Below are 20,908 nucleotides of genomic sequence, written 5' to 3' on the forward strand. Positions count from 1 at the left end.
CTGACAACATGGAAATAGTTCCCGCTACCTCCACTGACGTTAATCCAGCTCCCTCGCACTGTCGGGAGCAATAAATTCCCCATTGGGCAATCCCCTAATGATGCCTTCCCTGTTTGCTATGAAAATGAACAGAACTAGAGGGATATTTAGCCTAACTTGGCGTAAAGAAGCTGAATTAACTTTGGTAGATATTGTCATTAACCCACGGTATTATTGCAAGCTTGTTGTTCCAACTTTGTCATGTTCATTTAGCTCCCAAACTCCATCAAGCCCAATAGCTCTTTCTGCCAGTTGTCCTATTTATAGCAACAGCAACACTCACTGGTGAAAGACTATTTTACCGTATTTAAAGATACAAATTAAGTGTAATCAGTGTTCCTTTTACAGTTTGATTTTGAGATCCATGACCTTATTGTGGATTAACATCATGGCTTTGATGGAAATTTGGCTCACAGGTGGCAACACCTTGCTCCTTACTGAAGGCTCCGCCCTCCACCCCCCGCCTGATGATACTTTCCATCACCTGCCCTATAAAAGCTGTCATGATGGCGGTGTGGCCCTTATTACCAACTCTCATCTTGGAATCTTCTATTACTCCTTTGGTACATTCTCCTCCTTGTTTCACACCTCTTACATCTCCTTTAAAATCCTCACCCTCTACCAGCCCCCAAGCCCCATCTCAACAATATCCTGCTGCCTTTCATTCCTCAGCCTCTGCACTGACCAACTCCAGATCCTTGGTGACTCTAGTCACCATGTCGGCTCAACTTGCCCTCTAATGTCACTGCCACCCTGTCCTCCCTCAACCTTTCCCTCCTTATAAACTCTGCGACCCATATTAATGGCCACCCCTTCATGCTTGCTACCTTATGTGGCCTCTCTACTCCCATGGTCTCAATCACAGATAAGGTAATCTCTGACCACTTCCTTGTATCCCTCACCACCTACATTCCCCTACCACCTTCCAACCCCACTTCCAGCTGCGGTACTATCTGCACCTGCACCTGGAGAAAACTTCCCCAAGTCACTTACAATGACACTTTCAAGATGCCAATGCCTTACCTTTGGCTCTTCTTTAACCTCAATGCTTCTACAACTATCAATCTGCTCAACCATTCCATCTCCTACAGCTTTGATGCCTTTGTACCCAGTAAAAACTTTACTTTCTCCCATCCTGCCCCCTGTATGGCCCCCATCTTTTCTAAAGTACTTCAAGTCCAAGGCCTAGAAATTCATTGTAGCCACTTTTGGGGCGGTAAAGTGGGGCGGCCGCTAAAGTTTGCGCCTGCCGCCAAATCGAGGCCACTTCTCCGATATTCATTAGCTTCGCCCTAAGAGTTCGCTCGAGTGCTAAAACTGCTGTTGGACGCCTCTGTTTGGGCGCTAAGCCGGAGGTGCTGATCAATAGCGCCGAGGCCGGGCGCAGCGCAGGTGCGGCCATCTCGTGATTGACAGCATACACCCTGGCGCCGGCCAGCTCTTAAGGGGGAAGGGTCGACTGTGTCTGCTGCCACGCCCTGGATAGTGGAGCCCTGCAGCTAGGCCTCAACACTGCTGCTGGACCCAAATAGCGCCTGAAGCCATGGTGAAGGCCCGTGAACGTGCGCAGCGCTTCTCAGAGCATGATCTGAGTGTGCTGGTTAGTGCTGTGGAGAAGAGGCGCCATGTTTTGTACCCGCACAATGGCAAGAGGGCACCGTTCCGCGTCTACAGGAGAGCCTGGAGGCATGTCGCCAGCAAGCTGTCAGCCAACAGCGAGGTCCCCAGGAGCGGTGTGCAATGCCGCAAAAAGTTTAATGACCTCACGCGGATTGTCAGGGTGAGTACCCTTTCCAGTGACCTCCTCATCCTTGCATGTGCACCTCACATTATGGGCAAAGGGACCTGAAAGCCCTAATGGCCAGGCCTCATCCAGCAGCGATGGGACAGGCATGAACATCAATTGCACAATCTGCACTTAACACACTGGCCAGGCTATTCCACCATGGGAGGCAGTGCACACAAGATCAGGGCGACACACTGGCCAGGCTATTCCACCATGGGAGGCAGTGCACACAAGATCAGGGCAACACACTGTACTTAGAGGCCGTCCTTTCTCTTGCAGGCCAAGCTGGCAAATAATCGGAAGAGCCGGACTGCGACCGGGGGAGGCCGACCCCAGATCCAGCCGCTTACCGAGCTTCAACATCGCATGGAGCGCATCATGGGTGCCCGGGTGATTGGCCCTCTTGCATGTGGAGATGCCGACCCTGTTCTGGCCACCAATGGTAAGGACATCCATGTTTGGACCTCTCTCGTCCCACTTGCGCATCAGATCTACATCCTTTGCCACTGTCCGACCAATGCGCTGAATGCCACCACTCATGCATCCCTTGCTGACGCCCTCTCCTCAGTCTAAAGCTACTCTTGCGCCTTCCTGCTTTCAGATGGTGAGGAGGAGGTCCCTGAACTTGCCAGTGACAGCCCCTCAGAAGAGGAGCAGGAGGAGGAGCAAGAGGAAGGCGGCCCATCAGGGGAACCCTCAGCCGCGGCCACCCAGGCCAATGTAGGGGACACGTCTTCCCTGGAGGGGAGCGTGGCGGAAGTTTCGAAGGGGAGGGGAGCTCATGGGACCTGCGGCCTGCAGAAACGTGGGAGGGGGGTGGAAGCTCGGCGGCCTTCTCCCCAGAGGGGGGATGCGTCGGAGGGGAGTCCAATTGCTGGGCCCAGCGGCGAACAGCAACGCAGGAAGGGTCGGCCAGCTCGGCGGCCTTCTCCCCAGAGGGAGAGTCCGGCCCCCAGTCCGGAGATGGTCTTCGCCGAGGAGATGGAATGCCTCGAGGACTTGTCCGCGGACTCGGAGCGCCGGCACACGGAGCTCATGGCGGCAGTGGCACGGTTGCCTGAGGCCATCGAGTCCCTCTCTCGGAGTGTGACCGAGTTCGGGCCCTCAGAGGCCATCAGTCGGGCGGAATTCCGGGCAGATCAGGCAGCGAGTCGGGCGGAATTCGGGGCAGATCAGGCAGCGAGTCGGGCGGAATTCGGGGCAGCTCTGGCAGCGACTGGCCAGGTGATCAGTGGTGCCGTCCAGTCAATGGCTGCTCTGATGCGGTCAGTGAACAGGTCAACACGGGCACTCACTGCTGCCACACTCGCTGTGTCAGCTAGGCATCGCCAGGGCACCCAGCGCGCTGCAGCAGCACAGCGGTCTGTCCCTCGGCAGATTGGTGCGCATGCTGCAGTGCTGGCCCGGGCGAGTGCCAGTGTCTCAGGCGACCAGCGAGCGCCTGCCATCCGCCAGCTTGCCCGCATTCCTCCAGCCGCCACTGCCACTCCCCCAGTGGAGCTGGCAGGAGCTACTGCAGTGACTGATGCTGGCCAGCCACAGCTGCAGCATTCAACAGCCACCCGCTCGACGGCCAGACCTCGACTAGGCCGACCCCCAAGGGCATCTGCCGTCACGACATGTGCCCCTCAGGCGCCTGCCCCCAGCCTTGCAGCAGCCAATGGCCTTACTTTGAGGAGGAGCAGCAGGGTGGGCAGGGGCCACACAAAGATGGCCAAGGCATCGCCCTAGCGGGCCAAATAGTCGAATGTGTGGCCAGTTGTGTTTGTTTTTTGAGGCCGAGATTTGGATGTTTGTTTTTTGAAGGCCGATGATGTGATGTTTGTTTTTTACGAAGGCCGAGAATGACGGCCATTTTAGTTGCACTATTTTGTTAATCCTCTCCAGGTTGTGGGAGCGAGTAATTTGTTTGAGTGTTTTCTGGGGGTTTCGTCTGTTTTTTGTTTTCATGTGGGAAGGGAGCGGAGTTTGAACAATAAAGCATTTTATTTATTAACATTGTCCATGTTTGATCTTTGAACTGTTTGTTGCCTTAACCGGCTGAGGGCTTGCGGAGCGGCTGCAATCATGTTCTTTCATTGGCACATGCCATTCCCTGACAGGGGGCCTAGAAGCGACGTTCAATAAGTCGCCGGCGGGCGGCCCTTGGACCTTGTGCCTCCCTCCTGGGCTGGTACTCCTCGTCCTCCTCCTCCTCATGCTCCTCCTCCTGAGGTGGTGGTCCAACGTGAGGTGGCAGTGCCTGAGTCCTGTGGATAGCCAGGTTGTGCAGCATGCAGCAAACGACGACGAATTGGGAGACTCGATCATGCGAATACTGGAGGGCTCCCCCGGAGTGATCGAGACAGCGGAACTGTTGCTTGAGGACGCCGATTGTTTGTTCTATGATGTTCCTAGTCGCTTGATGGCTCTCGTTGTATGCCTCTTCAGCAGGGGTCATGGGCGCGCGGAGCAGGGTCATGAGCCAGGTACACAAAGGATAGCCTTTGTCCCTGATAAGCCATCCTCTTGGGGGAGGCTGTGCCTGGAACATGTCAGCCACAGTTGTCTGTCGCAGGATAAAGGCATCGTGGCTGCTGCCAGGAAAGCGGGCATTGACAGCTAGGATGCGCTGCCTGTGGTCACACACCAGCTGTACGTTGAGGGAATGGTAGCCCTTCCGGTTGCGGTAATCCTCGGCATGCTCCAGAGGTGCCCACAAAGCCACATGCATGCAGTCAATGGCGCCCTGCACCATGGGGAAGCCCGCTATTCTTGCAAATCCCACTGCACGCTGCTGCTGCTTGTCCAGGGTCATGGGGAAGGAGATGAATTGATGTCTCCTTGTGAAAAGGGCTTCTGTCACCTGGCGGATGCAGCAATGCACGGCGAACTGGGAGATGTTAGCGATGTCCCCAGCAGCGGATTGGAAGGAGCCGGTGGCATAGAAGTTGAGAGCCACCGTCACCTTCACTGCGACCGACAGAGACGTCCTGCGCATCAGCTGTGGCTGCAGATCTCTGTGAAGCAGCTGGCAGATGTCTGCAACGACCTCCCTTCTGAATCGCAGCCTCCTAACACACATCGCGGCAGACATGGTCAGATAGGAGGACTGCTGGCGGTATACCCTGGGTGGGTAAGGCCTCAGTTGGCGACGCCTGTTGCCCCCTCTGCGTCTAGCCAGGGCTGCCACTCTCTCATGGCGTCTGTAAGCCCTTCTGGCATAAGGCTGAAAGTCAGCGTTGGCACCCAATGCAGCCCCCATTATATGCTGGCAAACACTGAGCTCTCAATGAAGGCAAAGATAATTGCTAAGCTCTGGCCTGAGCCAAAAATACCTGTCCTAGTGTTGGTCCAAACCAGTAAGCTCTCCTCCTTGGTCTCTGTCCAAAAAACCGTGGCACAAGAGTGAATGCTGCAAAATGGCTGGCCTTTATAGTGCAGGGTAAGTGCCCTTTAATTAGCGCTCCCCGCGGCCCGGCTCGGCTGTGTACCGTTCCACTTCACAGTCGTTAGGGCCGCCCGGCGCACAATGGGCTGGCGCGAGTGAAGTTCCGGTTTGGGGCGCACAAAGGGCGTTGCACTATTAAATGACGTCATGATCTGCGCGCGCAGCAGGGCGCGCGCTAAGACTTTGCGCCGGCGCTAAATGTGTCCTGAAGTTGGGGAGAGGCGCAGATCGCGCTGCGCCCGGGCGATAAGCGCCTAGCGCTCGAGATCTACTCCTCCTAAGGTGCTAACGGCTGGCGCACCCAACTGAATTTCTAGGCCCAAGAAGCACAGACTTAAGGGTATCTGGCACACAACTAGTTTAGTCATCCATCACCACATCTGGCTGGACCACATCAAGCATTAACAAGCCCCACTCCCTCTGCCAAAACCATACACTACTTCAGAATCTTCCTGGAGGGCATAGATAACCCCCTGCTCCTTTTCATTATCAACTGTCTCCTTAAACACCTCTTCCCTGCTCCTCCAGACTCACCTTCAGCAATAAGTTCGAGGAGCTCATGTGTAGTGTATGTGCTTTAAGTCAGAACTACTTTTTACAGCTCCTGTATACTGTGGTACCGGCAGTAACCACACCGGTATATAAGCTGTGCGCAGGCCTCTGTACTCCAGTCTAGAGATTGCCCTCCTCCAGTAAAGACCTGTTATTTGTTATGTACAGCATCCGTGTAATTATTTATCCACTAAACCATGGATCTAACAGTGGCGACGAGTGTTGATGCGAATCTACCTGCAACATTAAACAAAAAATCTTTTTTTTTAAATAGACGAGTCCAGGAATACGGGCGTCGACCGCGAGCAACCGCCCAGCAGTCAGGCAGAGATCCAACTTCACTGGGGAGGCTGTGGAGAGCCGGGCTTGGTTCCCCAGCCACAACGAGCAGTAAGAGACCGACGACAGGTCCAGAGCAGGCCCTTCCCGAGCAGCGGCGGCTGGAGCCGACCGACGGCAGAGAGAGAGAGCCGGGCAGCGTCGACGGGGTAAGAAAAAGGGTGAAGAGAGCAGGGCGCAGCCGGGGGTTGATCACCGAGCGGCGTCGAGGAAAAACACTGCAAAACCGGAGAGAGAGAGGGTAAGAAACAGCTGGGTTCTAGACTGAGCGGCGTCAACAAATATCAAGAGAAGGACGCGCAGAGCACAGCCAGGGATCACGGGCTGATCAGGGTCCGCGGGGCGAAGCAAGGGGAGACGCCATTGAGCCGCAGAGAAGCAGGGAGAGCGCGGGAGATGCCACTGAGCCGCGGAGAAAAAGGAAGAGCGCGGGAGACGCCATTTTGCGAAGCCGCAGCGGAGAAGACGGGCGAGGGCGGGAAGGACGGAAAGCGCGGGAGACGCCATTTTGTGCCAGCGGAGAAGGAGGGGAAGCGCGGGAGGCGCCATTGGTGATAGTTAACGCACAACCAAGGATGCCGAAGAGTGGCAGTATCTCTACGTTCGACAATGAAGTCGAAGATTGGGCGACATATGTGGAACGTATTGAGGTGTACTGCAGGGCGAATGAAGTGCCAGATGCCAATAAAGCACTGGTTCTGTTAAATTCCATGGGTGCAAAAACTTATGGGTTACTGCGAAATCTAATAACCCCAGAGAAGCTGGTAAACAAGAATTTTGAAAGCATAGTAGAAATCCTACAGGATCACTTAAACCCCACACCGCTGCTGATAGCAGAACGATTTAAGTTCCATAAAAGGAACCAACACAAAGACGAAAGCAATGCTGAGTACCTAACGGAACTGCGCAAGCTATCGAAATACTGCCAGTTTGGAGCGGGACTAGCAGACACGTTAAGGGACAAGTTTGTGTGTGGGCTACAAAGTGAAGGAACCCAGAAACGGCTTCTATCAGAAAAGGACCTTACGCTGGACAAAGCTTTCAGTATGGCAGTATCACACAAAGCAGCCGCAAGGGGTGCTGCAGAGATACAATGGAGACCGCAAGAATATGGCACCAACGAAATGACCTATGGAACAGGGAGGTGCTATCGCTGCGGCAGAACAACACATGACCAGAAAGATTGTTGGTTCAAGGACCAAGTGTGCAGACAGTGTGGGAAAGCAGGACACATAGCAAGAGTCTGCAGGTCTGGGAAGAAAACCAACAGTAAGAAATCTCCACAGGAGAAGTACAAAAAGGTACACCAGGTGATGGACAGTGGTTCAGACGAACAGAAAAGTGACACAGACTCCGGAAGCAAGGAGCTGGGTTGTCTGAAACTACATAATGTAACCGAAATGGAGGATCACCAGACTATCTGGGTTACACTCAAGATAGACGGAGTCCAAGTGGAAATGGAATTGGACACAGGGTCAGCTCTAACAGTCATAAATCAATGAGACTACAAGCGGCTATTTTCACACATACCCTTGAAAGCTACAGAGATTGTCTTGAAGACGTATACGGGGCAAAAAGTCTACCCCAAAGGAAAAATAAGGGTGAAAGTGACATATAAATGTCAGGAAATACCTAAAATGGATATATATGTATTGCCAAATGGAAGACCACCACTGCTAGGACGTGAATGGATCCGGAAGATACATTTAGATTGGCATTCCATACAGGCACTGAAGGTGGAGGCCAAAAAGGATGACGACGTCACACCTGTACGACTGTCAAAAATGCTAACTGACGCAAAAGAAGTGTTCCAGGAGGGACTAGGAACACTAAAAGGAATAACAGCAATAATTAAAATAGAGGATAATGCAAGCTCAAAGTTTCTGAAGGCCAGACCAGTGCCTTATGCGATCAGACCAGAGGTTGAAGCAGAGCTGGAAGGGTTGGAACGTTCAGGAGTACTGTCCAAAGTGGACTGGAGCGAGTAGGCTACACCCATCGTTCCTGTAATGAAGAGGTCGTTGAGTAATACGCCTGGGGAACCAAAGAAGGTCCGCATCTGTGGGGATTTTAAGGTGACAGTGAACCCAGTCCTTCACACGGTGCAATATCCGCTTCCACGAATTGAGGATATTTTTGCCTCGCTATCTGGTGGTAAACGCTTCACAAAAATTGATCTAGCCCAGGCGTACTTGCAAATGGAGGTAGAAGAAGCTTCGAAACATTGCCTTACGATCAACACCCATAAAGGTCTCTATCAATACAACCGGCTGGTGTTTGGAGTAGCCTCGGCTCCGGCTATTTGGCAAAGGGCGATGGATCAGGTCCTGCAAGGGATTCCAGGGACCCAGTGTTATTTGGATGACATCTTGGTCACGGGCGAAAATGACGGTGATCACCTTGCTAACTTGGAGAAGGTGCTCGCCAGATTAATGGAATATGGGCTACGAGCTAATCGCCACAAGTGCGAGTTTTTCCAGAAACAGATCTCGTATTGCGGCCACGTCATCGATGAAAAGGGGTTACATAAGTCCCCTGACAACATAGAGGCAGTCGTCAAGGCTCCAGCACCGGAAAATGTGTCACAACTGAGGTCGTTCCTCGGGCTGGTAAACTATTACCACAAGTTCTTACCAAATTTGTCTGCGGTATTACACCCGCTGAACACCCTACTGCAAACAGGGGTGCCATGGAAGTGGGATGACGAACGTAGACGAGCTTTCCAGAAGTGTATAGAATTGATCACATCAAAAGAGGTGTTGGCCCATTTCAACCAAGCACTACCAATTCATTTGGCATGTGATGCATCACCCTACGGCATTGGAGCGGTGCTGTCGCACAAATTCCCGGACGGTTTGGAGAGGCCAGTAGCCTTTGCGTCTCGGTCACTAACCTCAGCCGAGCGCAACTACGCCCAGATTGACAGGGAGGCCCTCAGCCTAGTATGGGGAGTAAAAAAATTCAACCACTATCTGCATGGACAGACGTTCACCTTGCTGACTGACCACCAACCACTTGTCTCCATCTTTAATCCTAAGAAGGGTGTGCCAGTAATGACTGCATAGCGGCTACAAAGATGGTCCCTGTTTCTAGGGGCGAATCAATATGAAATAGAATATAAAGGCATGAGACAGCATGGGAACGCTGATGGGCTATCGCGCCTGCCACTGCCTACTGTGGAGGAAGCACCAGCAGTGGACCCTATCGAGATATTTTATTCGTCGATAATTGAACAATTGCCAGTAACAAACGTGGATATAGAGAAGGAGACCCGCAATGATCCGACGTTGTCACGGGGATATGAATTGACGGTGAGGGGGTGGCCAACACATGGCGACTCACTGTTGCCAGCATTCTCATCCAGAAGAGAACAGCTGTCAGTGTGCCAGGGGACAGTGATGTGTGGATCCAGAGTGGTGATTCCACCCAAGTTAAGGGAGAGAGTGCTAAATGAGCTACATGAAGGTCATCTGGGGGGAGTGAAAATGAAAAGCCTAGCTAGGGCTTATGTGTGGTGGCCGGGAATCGATCAACAAATCGAAGACCTAACTAAGAGCTGCTTAGGATGCCAGAAGGTCCAAAATGCACCACCACATGACCCTCTACACCCATGGGAGTGGCCCTCCTCTCCATGGCAACGGGTGCACATTGATTTCACCGGTCCATTCATGGACTCAATGTTCTTAATAGCAGTGGATGCTCATTCAAAGTGGCCTGAGGTGATAAAAATGTCTTCAACCACTACAGAGAAAACGATTGCAGTCCTATGGACCATATTTGCCAGAAACGGGTTGCCAGAGCAGATCTGCTCTGATAATGGACCACAGTTTGTGTCCGATGAGTTCCAAAAATTCATGAAAAGGAATGGGGTAAGGCATTACACATCCGCCCCGTATCATCCAGCCACCAATGGATTGGCTGAGAGGTTCGTACAAACCTTTAAGAAGGCGATAAAGGCCATGTGCGACGAGGAAATTCCACGACAGCATAAGATGGACAATTTCTTATTAGCCTACCGAAACGCGACACATGCAGTTACCAACAAGACCCTGGCCATGATGTTCTTTAACCGAAGGTTGAGATCTCATCTGGACTTGCTCAGACCAAATGTGCGAAGAAATGTTGAGGACAAATAATTCCAGCACATCAACGAGAAGCCGACAAGGAGCTTCAATGTAGGGCAACCAGTCTTGGCCCGGGACTATCGAACAGAGAAGTGGCAACTCGGAACAATATGTACAAGGCAGGGGCCATTAATGTACACAGTGGATGTCGGGGAGAACATTGTGAGACGCCACGTCGATCAGATCTTAGCATCACAGGAATGCGTCAACCCCATGTCTCGAGTACCTGGGGATGAACCCGACATACCGGTAGTATCTACTGCAGACCCAGTAGCAGTGGAACCCGATGAACTACCCGATGAAAGAGGGTCAGAATCGCCTCTGCACCAAGAACAAAAACCTCCGGAAAGGCGCTATCCCGAAAGGGTCAGGAAGCCGCCCCAAAGACTAAATCTATAAATGGACTTTTGTTATTGAATGTACATGTAAAAATGTAATTGTTATTTGAATATTAAGGTATATTATTAATCTAAAAGGGGAGGAATTGTAGTGTATGTGCTTTAAGTCAGAACTACTTTTTACAGCTCCTGTATACTGTAGTACCGGCAGTAACCACACCGGTATATAAGCTGTGCGCATGCCTCTGTCCTCCAGTCTAGAGATTGCCCTCCTCCAGTAAAGACCTGTTATTTGTTATGTACAACATCCGTGTAATTATTTATCCACTAAACCACGGATCTAACATCATGTACTTCCTTTTTTCTAAGTTAAAGATGCGATATGAATATAATTTGCTGTTGGTTTTGCAGGAGGTAGTGATTGTAAAGCAGAGACAGCTTTATGCTGTATCCAGCCCGTGCTGTACATGTCCTGAAAGCATTTGATGGGACAGTGTAAAGGGAGCTTTACTCTGTACCTAACCCGTGCTGTACCTGACCTGGGAGTGTTTGATGGGACAGTGTAGAGGGAGATTTAATCTGTATCTAACCCGTGCTATACCTGCCCTGGGAGTGTTTGATGGGATAGTGTAATTGGAGCTTTACTCTGTATCTAACCCGTGCTGTACCTGCCCTGGGAGTGATTGATGGGCTAGTGTAATTGGAGCTTTACTCTGTATCTAACCCGTGTTGTGCCTGCCCTGGGAGTGTTTGATGGGGACAGTGTAGAGGGAGGATTACACTGTATTTAACCCGTGCTGTACCTGACCTGGGAATGTTTGATGGGGACAGTGTAGAGGGACCTTTACTTTGTATCTAACCCGTGCTGTACCTGACCTGGGAGTGTTTGATGGGACAGTGTAAAGGGAGCTTTACTCTGTATCTAACTCATGCAGTACCTGCCCTGGGAGTGTTTGATGGGACAGTGTAAAGGGAGCTTTACTCTGTATCTAACCCGTGCTGTACCTGCCCTAGGAGTGATTGATGGGATAGAGTAGAGGGAGCTTTACTCTGTATCTAACCTGTGCTGTACCTGACCTCGGAGTTGTAAGATTCGCAAAATTTCTGCATCTCCCCGAAGGTTATTATTAATAAAAGGGACCCTGCATGGACATTTTTTTTAATTAAAAAGGGTACCCAAGATGGCGTCCATGCCTCGTGGCAGAAAGCCTGTGGGTTTCCAAAATGGATTCTGCAGCACAGACAGCTTGGGAGAGATCGAAACTAAGGCTGCAGGCTTTCTGTGAAGAGAGACTTTGGCCTAGAAATTCAGTATAGCCACGTTTGGGGCGCTACAGCCGGGCGGCCGCTAAAGTTTGCACCCGGCGCAACTTCGCGCCACCTTCGCCGATATTCAGTGGCATCGCCCCAAGAGGTTGCTGCTGCGCTAAAGCAGGCGATGCACGACTATCATTAGGCGCTAAGCCGGTGATCCGGGGCGCTAACACCGAGGATGGGCGCAGCGCAGGTGCGGCGAGTTGCTCAATGAAGGCAGACACGCTGGCGCCGGTCAGCTCTTAAAGGGGAAGGGTCGACTTGTTTGGCTGCCATGCCCTGCACACTGCAGCCCTGAAGCAAGGCCTGACCATTGCTGGTTCATCAGTTCTACGCCCTCAACCATGGGGAAGCCCGCTATTCTTCCAAAGCCGATTGCACGCTCTTGCTGCTTGTCCAGGGTCATGGGGAAGGAGATGTACTGACGTCTCCTTCTGAAAAGGGCATTGTTCACCTGGCGGATGCAGCAATGTACCGCGAACTGGGAGATGTTGGCAATGTCCCCAGTGGCGGATTGGAAGGAGCCAGTGGCATCGAAGTTGAGAGCCACCGTCACCTTCACTGCCGCTGACAGAGACGTCCTGCTCCTCAGCTGTGGCTGCAGATCTCTGCGAAGCAGGTGGCAGATCTCAGTGACCACCTCCCTTCTGAATCGCATCCTCCGAACACACTGCTCCTCAGACATGTTCAGATATGAGAACTGCTGGCGGTATACCCTGGGTGGGTAAGGCCTCCTGTGCCGACGCCTGTTGGCCAATCTCCGTCTGGCCATGACTGGCACTCTCTCACGGCATCTCTGATCCCTTTGAATGCAATGCAGAAAGCCAACATTTCCACCCATTGCAGCCCCCATTATATGTGGCGACTCAAGGCTATGGCACTGAAAGTGAAATCCAAGTGCAAAGCTCTGGCCTGAAGCCACAAGTACCTGTGCAAGCGCTGAGTCAAAGCAGAAAGCTCTCTGCCTTTGTCTCTCTCCAAATATCCGTCTCTCATACAGAGGGATTGGCACAAAATGGCTGCCACTTATACTGCAGGAGGAGTCCCCTTTAAATAGCGCGCCCCGCAGCAACTGGGAACTGTTCCCCTCTACCAGTCGCTGGGGGCGCCAGATGCAAAGAAGGGCGGCGCCACTGAATTTCCGGTTCGGGCACACAAAGGGCGTTGCACGATGAAATGACGTCAGGATCTGCGCGTGCAGCTGAGCACGCGCAAAGGCTTTGCGCCGCCGCTAAATCTTTACTGAAGTTGGGGAGAGGCGCAGATCGCGCTGCGCCCGGCCGCTAGCCGCCTAGTGCCCCACATCTCCTCCTCCTAAGGCGCTAGCGGCTGGCGCAAACAACTGAATTTCTAGGCCTTTGTATTTTGGAACGAGACAGGACTTTGAATTATGTATTAGACCGAATTGGAGACAGATCTAAATTCAGTGAGGCCTATAGTTAAAGCCATCAAACAGTCTGCATACATTATCGAAAACAGATTAACACAGCCATCGAGGTTGGACAAGCCCATCAAGGAACTCTCAGGACAATATAAGTCAATTATTGGACCGGTAACTGCGATTACCAGCCATCAAAAAACCATCAGTATAGATTGCTACCATTGTTTAAACTAGCCCGCCAAGTTTAAGACAAAGAACTAACCTGATTTGGCGCAAAGATAAGGGTTTTCGAAAAAGGTGTAACTGAAGGCCCCGGGTAGCAATCAATCTCTCTCTCTCTTGCGCTCTTGCTCTTGCCCTTGACCCTGCTCTCGTGGCTCCGGCCTCTTGGGCTGCCGCTCGTACTCGTGCCCTGGCCTCATGGTGGGTTCTCTCCCCGGAGCAGATTTTCAGCAGCCAATGACACCATACCAACTGCTGGGAAGGGGAGCGAGGCCCAAGTCCACAGCCATCTAGGACGCCCAGGCCGCAGAAAAGGGGGCGAGACGAAGTTGAGCAGGTAGCCCAGGACTTGTATAGCAGTCCGACGAGACGAGACGAGTGGAGACGAAGAAGACGATAATAACTCGATAAGGGCAGAGCAGGGCAGCAAAAAACGTATCGATAATTTAAACCAAGCGCCTAGTTATAAGCTGACGCTTGGGGAAGAAAGTCCTTAAGGACGGTGAAGGCAGACACCTTGAACACTGCAAATAAATGCAGGTGTCCACGCCATAACGAATATGCTAGCATTCGAAGGATGTGTAGTAAAATCTAAGCAGTAAAAACTGCTAATCGTCTCATCGGCGCAACGTTACCGCCGATGACCGCCTGAGGGAGAAGAAGAGAAGAACCCATCGAGACGAGACGATGATGGTAGCGGAGGGGAGAGGGTGTGTCGCAGTAGCCGACCCAGCAACGCACCCCTGAGGACCACGTGGCGACGAGGTACCTAGAAGGACCAAAAACCCAGACTTCAAAACTCACACTCGTTAACAGTTGGCTTTTATCTTTGGATTGGTGAGCATGAATTCTGACCCCTCATAGTTTAATCTAGTTAGGTATAGGGGTGGGATAAGGATAAGGGGATTGTTAAGATAGTTGTTTTCCCTCGATGTGCCGTGTGTTCCCCATTCCCTGCATAAGTGTAGTTATTGGTATTTGCCTGTAATGTTATAATGATAACTTCTTTTTAAGACTGTATTAATTTCTCTGTTCAATAAAATCTTGGTTTTGCTTGCATCCAAACCACCTGTCTACTCGAGTTTTCTGTATCGCTGCCTGTACCTAAGTCCGGTGTCTAGAACCCAGGGGCGTGGGAGTGATTCGAACCACTCACAAACAGTCAGGGGCATAACTGACTGGGCGCACGTGCCACACCCGCCACCCCCTACAGAGTGTTTGATGGGACAATGTAATTGGAGCTTTACTCTGTATCTAACCTGTGCTGTACCTGCCCTGGGAGTGTTTGATGGGGACAGTGTAGAGGGAGATTTACTCTGTACCTAACCTGTGCTGTACCTGCCCTGGGAGTGTTTGATGGGACAGTGTAGAGGGACCTTTACTCTGTATCTAACCCGTGCTATACCTGACCTGGGAGTGTTTGATGGGGACAGTGTAGAGGGAGGTTTACGCTGCGTCCCGTTCTTGGCCTTCACTTGATGTTTATGTAAGTCTGAGAAAACACAGTGGCCTAGAAATTCAGTATAGCCACGTTTGAGGCGCTACAGCCGGGCGTTCGCTAAATTTTGCGCCCGGCGCAACTTAGCGCCACCTTTGCCGATATTCAGTTGCATCGCCCCAAGAGGTTGCTGCTGCGTTAAAGCAGGCGATGCACGACTATCATTAGGCGCCAAGCCGGCAGACCGGGGCGCTACCACCGAGGACGAAGGCAGCGCAGGTGGGGTGAGTTGCTGATTGAAGGCAGACACTCTGGCGCCGGTCAGCTCTTAAAGGGGGAGGGTGGATTTGTTTGGCTGCCACGCCCTGCACACTGCAGCCTTGAAGCAAGGCCTGACCACTGCTGCTTGAACTGCTCAACGCCCAGGAGAATGGAGAAGGCCAGGGAGAGAGCGCAGCGCTTCAGCAAAGGTGACCTGAGGGTGCTGGTTGGCGCAGTGGAGCGCAGGCGCCATGTTCTGTTCCCTGAAGGTGGCAGGAGGCCGTTACCCAGCGACTATCGGAAAGCATGGAGGGAGGTGTCAAACAGGGTGACCTCCAACAGTGTGGTTGCCAGGACTCCTGTCCAATGCCTAAAAAAGTTCAACGACCTCACTCGGGTTGTCAGGGTGAGTACCCTTTCCAGTGTCCTCCTCATCCCTGCATGTGCACCTCACTTTAAGGGCAAAGGGACTTGAAAGCCCTAATGCCCAGCACTCATCCAACACCTATGGGACTGTCATGAAAATCACTTGCACATTCAGGACTTTACACACTGTCAAGGCTATTCCACCATGGGAGGCAGTGCAGGCAAGATGAGGGCTTCACACTGTCAGGGCTATTCCACCATGGGAGGCAGTGCAGGCAAGATGAGGGCTTCACACTGTCAGGGCCATTCCACCATGGGAGGCAGTGCAGGCAAGATGAGGGCTTCACACTGTCAGGGCTATTTCACCATGGGAGGCAGTGCAGGCAAGATGAGGGCTTCACACTGTCAGGGCTATTCCACCATGGGAGGCAGTGCAGGCTAGATCAGAGCTTCACACTGTCAGGGCTATTCCACCATGGGAGGCAGTGCAGGCAAGATGAGGGCTTCACACTGTCAGGGCTATTCCACCATGGGAGGCAGTGCAGGCAAGATGAGGGCTTCACACTGTCAGGGCTATTCCACCATGGGAGGCAGTGCAGGCTAGATCAGAGCTTCACACTGTCAGGGCTATTCCACCATGGGAGGCAGTGCAGGCAAGATGAGGGCTTCACACTGTCAGGGCTATTCCACCATGGGAGGCAGTGCAGGCAAGATGAGGGCTTCACACTGTCAGGGCTATTCCACCATGGGAGGCAGTGCAGGCAAGATCAGGGCTTCACACTGTCAGGGCTATTCCAACATGGGAGGCAGTGCAGGCTAGATCAGGGCTTCACACTGTCAGGGCTATTCCACCATGGGAGGCAGTGCAGGATAGATCAGGGCTTCACACTGTACTTAGAGGCCGTCCTTTCTCTTGCAGGGCAAGCTGGCGCACAACCGAAGGCAGCAGCGACAGACCGGAGGAGTCCGTCCTGACCTGAAACAGCTCAGCGACCTGGAGCAGCATGTGGAGCGCATTATGTCAGGCCAGCTGATTGGCCCTGTCGCCACTGGAGATGCCGACCCTGTTGTGGGCCCCAATGGTAAGGGCATCACCTTTTTGACCTCTCTCTTTCCACTTGCGCCTCACACCAGCATCCTGTCGGACCAATGCAATGCATAGCAGCACTCATGCCTCCCTCGCTGCTGCCCTGTCCTCACACTAAAGCAACTCTTGTGCCTCCCTGCTTTCAGATGGTGAATTGCCAGGTGAGGAGGCGGGACCTCAAGCTGGCACTGTGAGTGAATCGGAAGGCGAGGAGGAGGAAGAGGAAGCCGGCTCATCAGAGCCACCCTCAGCCGAGGCAGCCCATGGCCATGATGGGGAGACGTCTTCCCTGGAGGGGAGCAGGGGGGAAGGGCCGGAGGAGAGTGAAGCTCCGGGGTCCAGTGGGCTGCAGCAATGCGGGAGGGGTGGGGAAGCTCGGCGGCCTTCTCCCCGGAGGGTGAGTGCGGCCTCCAGTCCTGCTACGGTGAGCACAGAGGAGGTGCGGCTCCTTGTGGAAATGGGCGCCCAGGCTGACCGCAGGCACACTGAGCTCATGGCTGCAGTGACAAGGATGCCTGACTCCATAGAGTCACTGGCAAGGAGTGTACAAGAATTTGGGGCAGCACAGGCCAGGAGTCTTCAGGACTTTGCGGCAGTACAGGCGGCTTCCAGCCAAGTGCTCAGACGTGCCGTGCATTCACTGGCTGGTGTGATGCAGACACAGACCAGGGCCACACGGGCACTAACTGCTGCCACCCTCGCTGGATCGGCCAGGCATCGCCGGGGCACTCGCCGTGCCGCAGCAGCCCAGCAGTCTGTGCTTCAGCAGATTGCTGCACATGCTGCAGTGCTGGCCCGTGCGAGTGCCAATGTATCAGCCGACCAGGGAGTGCCTGTGCTCTGTTAGGTTGGCAGCATTCCTGCAGCCAACCTCCACTGCAGCTGCCACCACCCGTAGGACAGACTGCTGCTGCCCAAGCAGAGTTGGAGCAGTCAGCAGCCGGGCCCTCCAGGCCCAGAGCTGTTCCAGGCCGACCCCCAAGGACATCTGCCGTCTCACCATCTGACCCTCAGCAGCCTTCGCCCAGCCTTGCTGCAGCCACTGGGGCCCCATTGAGGAGGAGCTGCAGGCCGGGAAGGGGCCACTTGCGCAAACGAGATGGCTCACCCTCGCAGGGGAAAAAGTAGAAGGTGTGGCCAAATGATTTTTTTTATATATGAAGGCCGAGACTGTTGTGTTCTTTTATATATGAAGGCTGAGACTGTTGTGTTCTTTTATATATGAAGGCCGAGACTGTTGTGTTCTTTTATATATGAAGGCCGTGACTGTTGTGTTCTTTTATATATAAAGGCCGAGACTGTTGTGATTGCTTTTTATAAAGGTTGAGGATCATGGTCATTTTGGGTTAACGGCTTGTTGCATTTTCTGAAGGTTGTGAGAGCCATTTATGTCTCTGACTGTTTTTGGGAAGGTTTCTCTGAATTAGTTTGTCATGCGGGAAGGGCACAGAGTTTGCACAGTAATAAAATTTCTGGAATCGCAGTGTCCATGTTTGTTTTTTTAAGTATTTGTTGCCTTGACCGGCTCAGGGCTGGCGGAGTGGCTACATTCATCTTCTTTCATTGGCACAAGCCATTCCCTGAGAGGGGGCCTAGAGCCGAGTTGCAATAAGCCGCCGACGGACGGCCCTTGCACTTTGTGGCTCCCTCCCGTGCTGGTGCTCCTCCTCCTCCTCTGGTGGTCCTCCAACGTCTGCTAGCAGTGGCTGAGTCCTGCGGATAGCCAGGTTGTGCAGCATGCAGCACACTACAACGAAATGGGAGACTCGCTCAGGCAAGTACTGTAGGGCCCCCCGGAACGGTCCAGACAGCGGAACCGTTGCTTCAGCACGCCGATTGTGTGCTCAATGATGTTCCTGGTTGCTTGATGGCTGTCATTGTATCGCTCTTCAGCAGGGGTGCTGGGCGCACGGAGCGGGGTCATCAGCCAGGTGCACAAAGGATAGCCTTTGTCCCCGAGAAGCCATCCTCGTGGGTGAGGCCGGGCTTCGAAAATGTCTGCCACAGAAGTCTGGCGCAGGATGAAGTCATCGTGGCTGCTGCCTGGAAAGCGGGCATTGACAGCTAGTATGAGCTGCCTGTGGTCACACACCAACTGCACGTTGAGCAAATGGTAGCCTTACCGGTTGTGGTAATCCTCGGCATTCTCTAGAGGTGCCCGCAAAGCCACATGCGTGCAGTCAATGGCGCCCTGGACCATGGGGAAGCCCGCTAATGCTGCAAATCCCATTGTACGCTCTTGCTGCTTGTCCAGGGTCATGGGGAAGGAGATGAACTGACGTCTCCTTCTGAAAAGGGCATTGGTGACCTGGCGGATGCAGCAATGTACTGCGAACTGGGAGATGTTGGCAATGTCCCCAGTAGCGGATTGGAAGGAGCCGGTGGCATAGAAGTTGAGAGCCACCGTCACCTTCACTGCCACCGACAGAGACATCCTGCTCCTCAGCTGTGGCTGCAGATCTCTGCGAAGCAGGTGGCAGATCTCATTGACCACCTCCCTTCTGAATCGCAGCCTCCGAACACACTGCTCCTTAGATATGTTCAGATATGAGAACTGTTGGCGGTATACCCTGGGTGGGTAAGGCCCCCTGTGCCGACGCCTGTTGGCCCTTCTCTGTCTGGCCATGACTGGCACTCTCTCACGGCGTCTCTGAGCCCTTTGAATGCAATGCAGCAAGCCAACGTTTCCACCCATTGCAGCCCCCATTATATGTTTGGAATCAAGACTATGGCACTGAAAGTTAAATGCAAGTGCAAAGCTCTGGCCTGAAGCCACAAGTACCTGTGCGAGTGCTGAGTCAAACCAGAAAGCTCTCTCCCTTTGTCTCTCTCCAAATATCCTTCTCTCACAAAGAAGGATTGGAGCAAAATGGCTGCCATTTATACTGCAGGCGGAGTCCCCTTTAATTTGCGCTCCCCGCGCCCCGCAGCGACTGGGAACCGTTCCCCTCTACCAGTCGCTAGGGGCGCCAGGCGCACACTAGGCCGGCGCCACTGAATTTCCGGTTCGGGGCGCACCAAGGGCGTTGCACCATGAAATGACATCAGGATCTGCGCGCGCAGCTGAGCGGGCGCAGCGGTTTTGCGCTGGCGCTAAATCTTAACTGAAGTTCGCGAGAGGCACAGATCGCGCCGCGCCCGGGCACTAGCCGCTTAGCGCCCCACTTCTCCTCCTCTTAAGGCGCTAGTGGCTGGCACTAACAACTGAATTTCTAGGTCAGTGTGTTCCAATCTCCAGCACTGCCATTCGCACTTTGTTGAGCACAAGAATGCAGCCCCCACCATTTTTTTAATAAGAAGTAGCAATGAAAAATGACTCTATAAATTACTTTTCAAAGCTGCCACATGATATAAATTGTCTTTATTTGGTTCAAGGACTGAGGGAACAAAACATTGGGACACTGCTTCCTGAGCTCAGCCAGCGGCTCTGTGCTGTCTCCAGGCCAGAAATTGTCTGCCTATAATTGGGCCAGAATTTGCTGTAAAATAACGGCAAGGCTAATGGTGCTCATCATTATTTATGGGTAAATGGTACAGCAACTTCAGGAGAGGGCAGATGTGCGATTAAATGTGAATATCCAAAAGTTGCTGTCCGAGTTGTGCCACTCGCCCTTCGCCTCCCAGATTTTTTTAGGAATTCACTGGATTTGTCCATTAAACATGCTACAGAAAGTTAAGTCTTGTCATTACAAGCATAAGAAAGAATTGCATTTATATACTGTAGTGCCTTTCACGACCACCGGACGCCTCAAAGCGCTTTACAAAGCACTTTTGAAGTGTAGTCACTGTTGTAATGTAGGAAGTACACTTTTAACAATGTGGTAAGTGTTAATTACTGCCAGTCAACCTCTCTGGCACTTAAAATTAACTATTACAAGTGTGAGGTCTCATTCCTTCAGGTTTGAATTTTTTGAGGGGATTTTAAAAATGTCAACAAAAAAAATGTTATTCTTATTTTTTCTTTCTGTCTTGTTTTCTTTCTCTCTGAATCCAATCTTTCTTTCCCTCTCTTTATTTCTCGTTCAGTATCTGATTTAACATTTAATTCACCCACTCTAATTCAGCCCTCCTTCTCAGGCCTTACTGTGTTTATTTCCCATTCATTAAATCTGATTGGTTAAGGAGATATCCGGTTGCTTGCCCTGTTCACTCAGGTCCCAGCTGCCCTGTTTCCCTCGCTGCACTGTTATCAGCTCGCACTTTCAGCAACTTGGATGCCAAAAATATTTTA

The 20,908-nt window shown here is 52.4% G+C and overlaps 1 pseudogene across 1 annotated transcript in view; it reads left to right on the forward strand.

The window, feature by feature from the left end:
- Window positions 1–6,888, forward strand: part of LOC147116062 (uncharacterized) — a 57,156-nt pseudogene extending 50,268 nt beyond the window's left edge. The window contains exon 6 of the transcript XR_015078878.1: window positions 6,082–6,888. The product of XR_015078878.1 is annotated as an uncharacterized LOC147116062 (transcript). The remainder of the gene's footprint in view (window positions 1–6,081) is intronic.
- The last annotated feature ends 14,020 nt before the right edge of the window (window positions 6,889–20,908 follow it).

The sequence above is a fragment of the Somniosus microcephalus genome, chromosome 6 (assembly GCF_052327205.1).
Source record: "Somniosus microcephalus isolate GS21.2 chromosome 6, FLI_Smic_1.0, whole genome shotgun sequence".
NCBI classification, from domain to species: domain Eukaryota; kingdom Metazoa; phylum Chordata; class Chondrichthyes; order Squaliformes; family Somniosidae; genus Somniosus; species Somniosus microcephalus.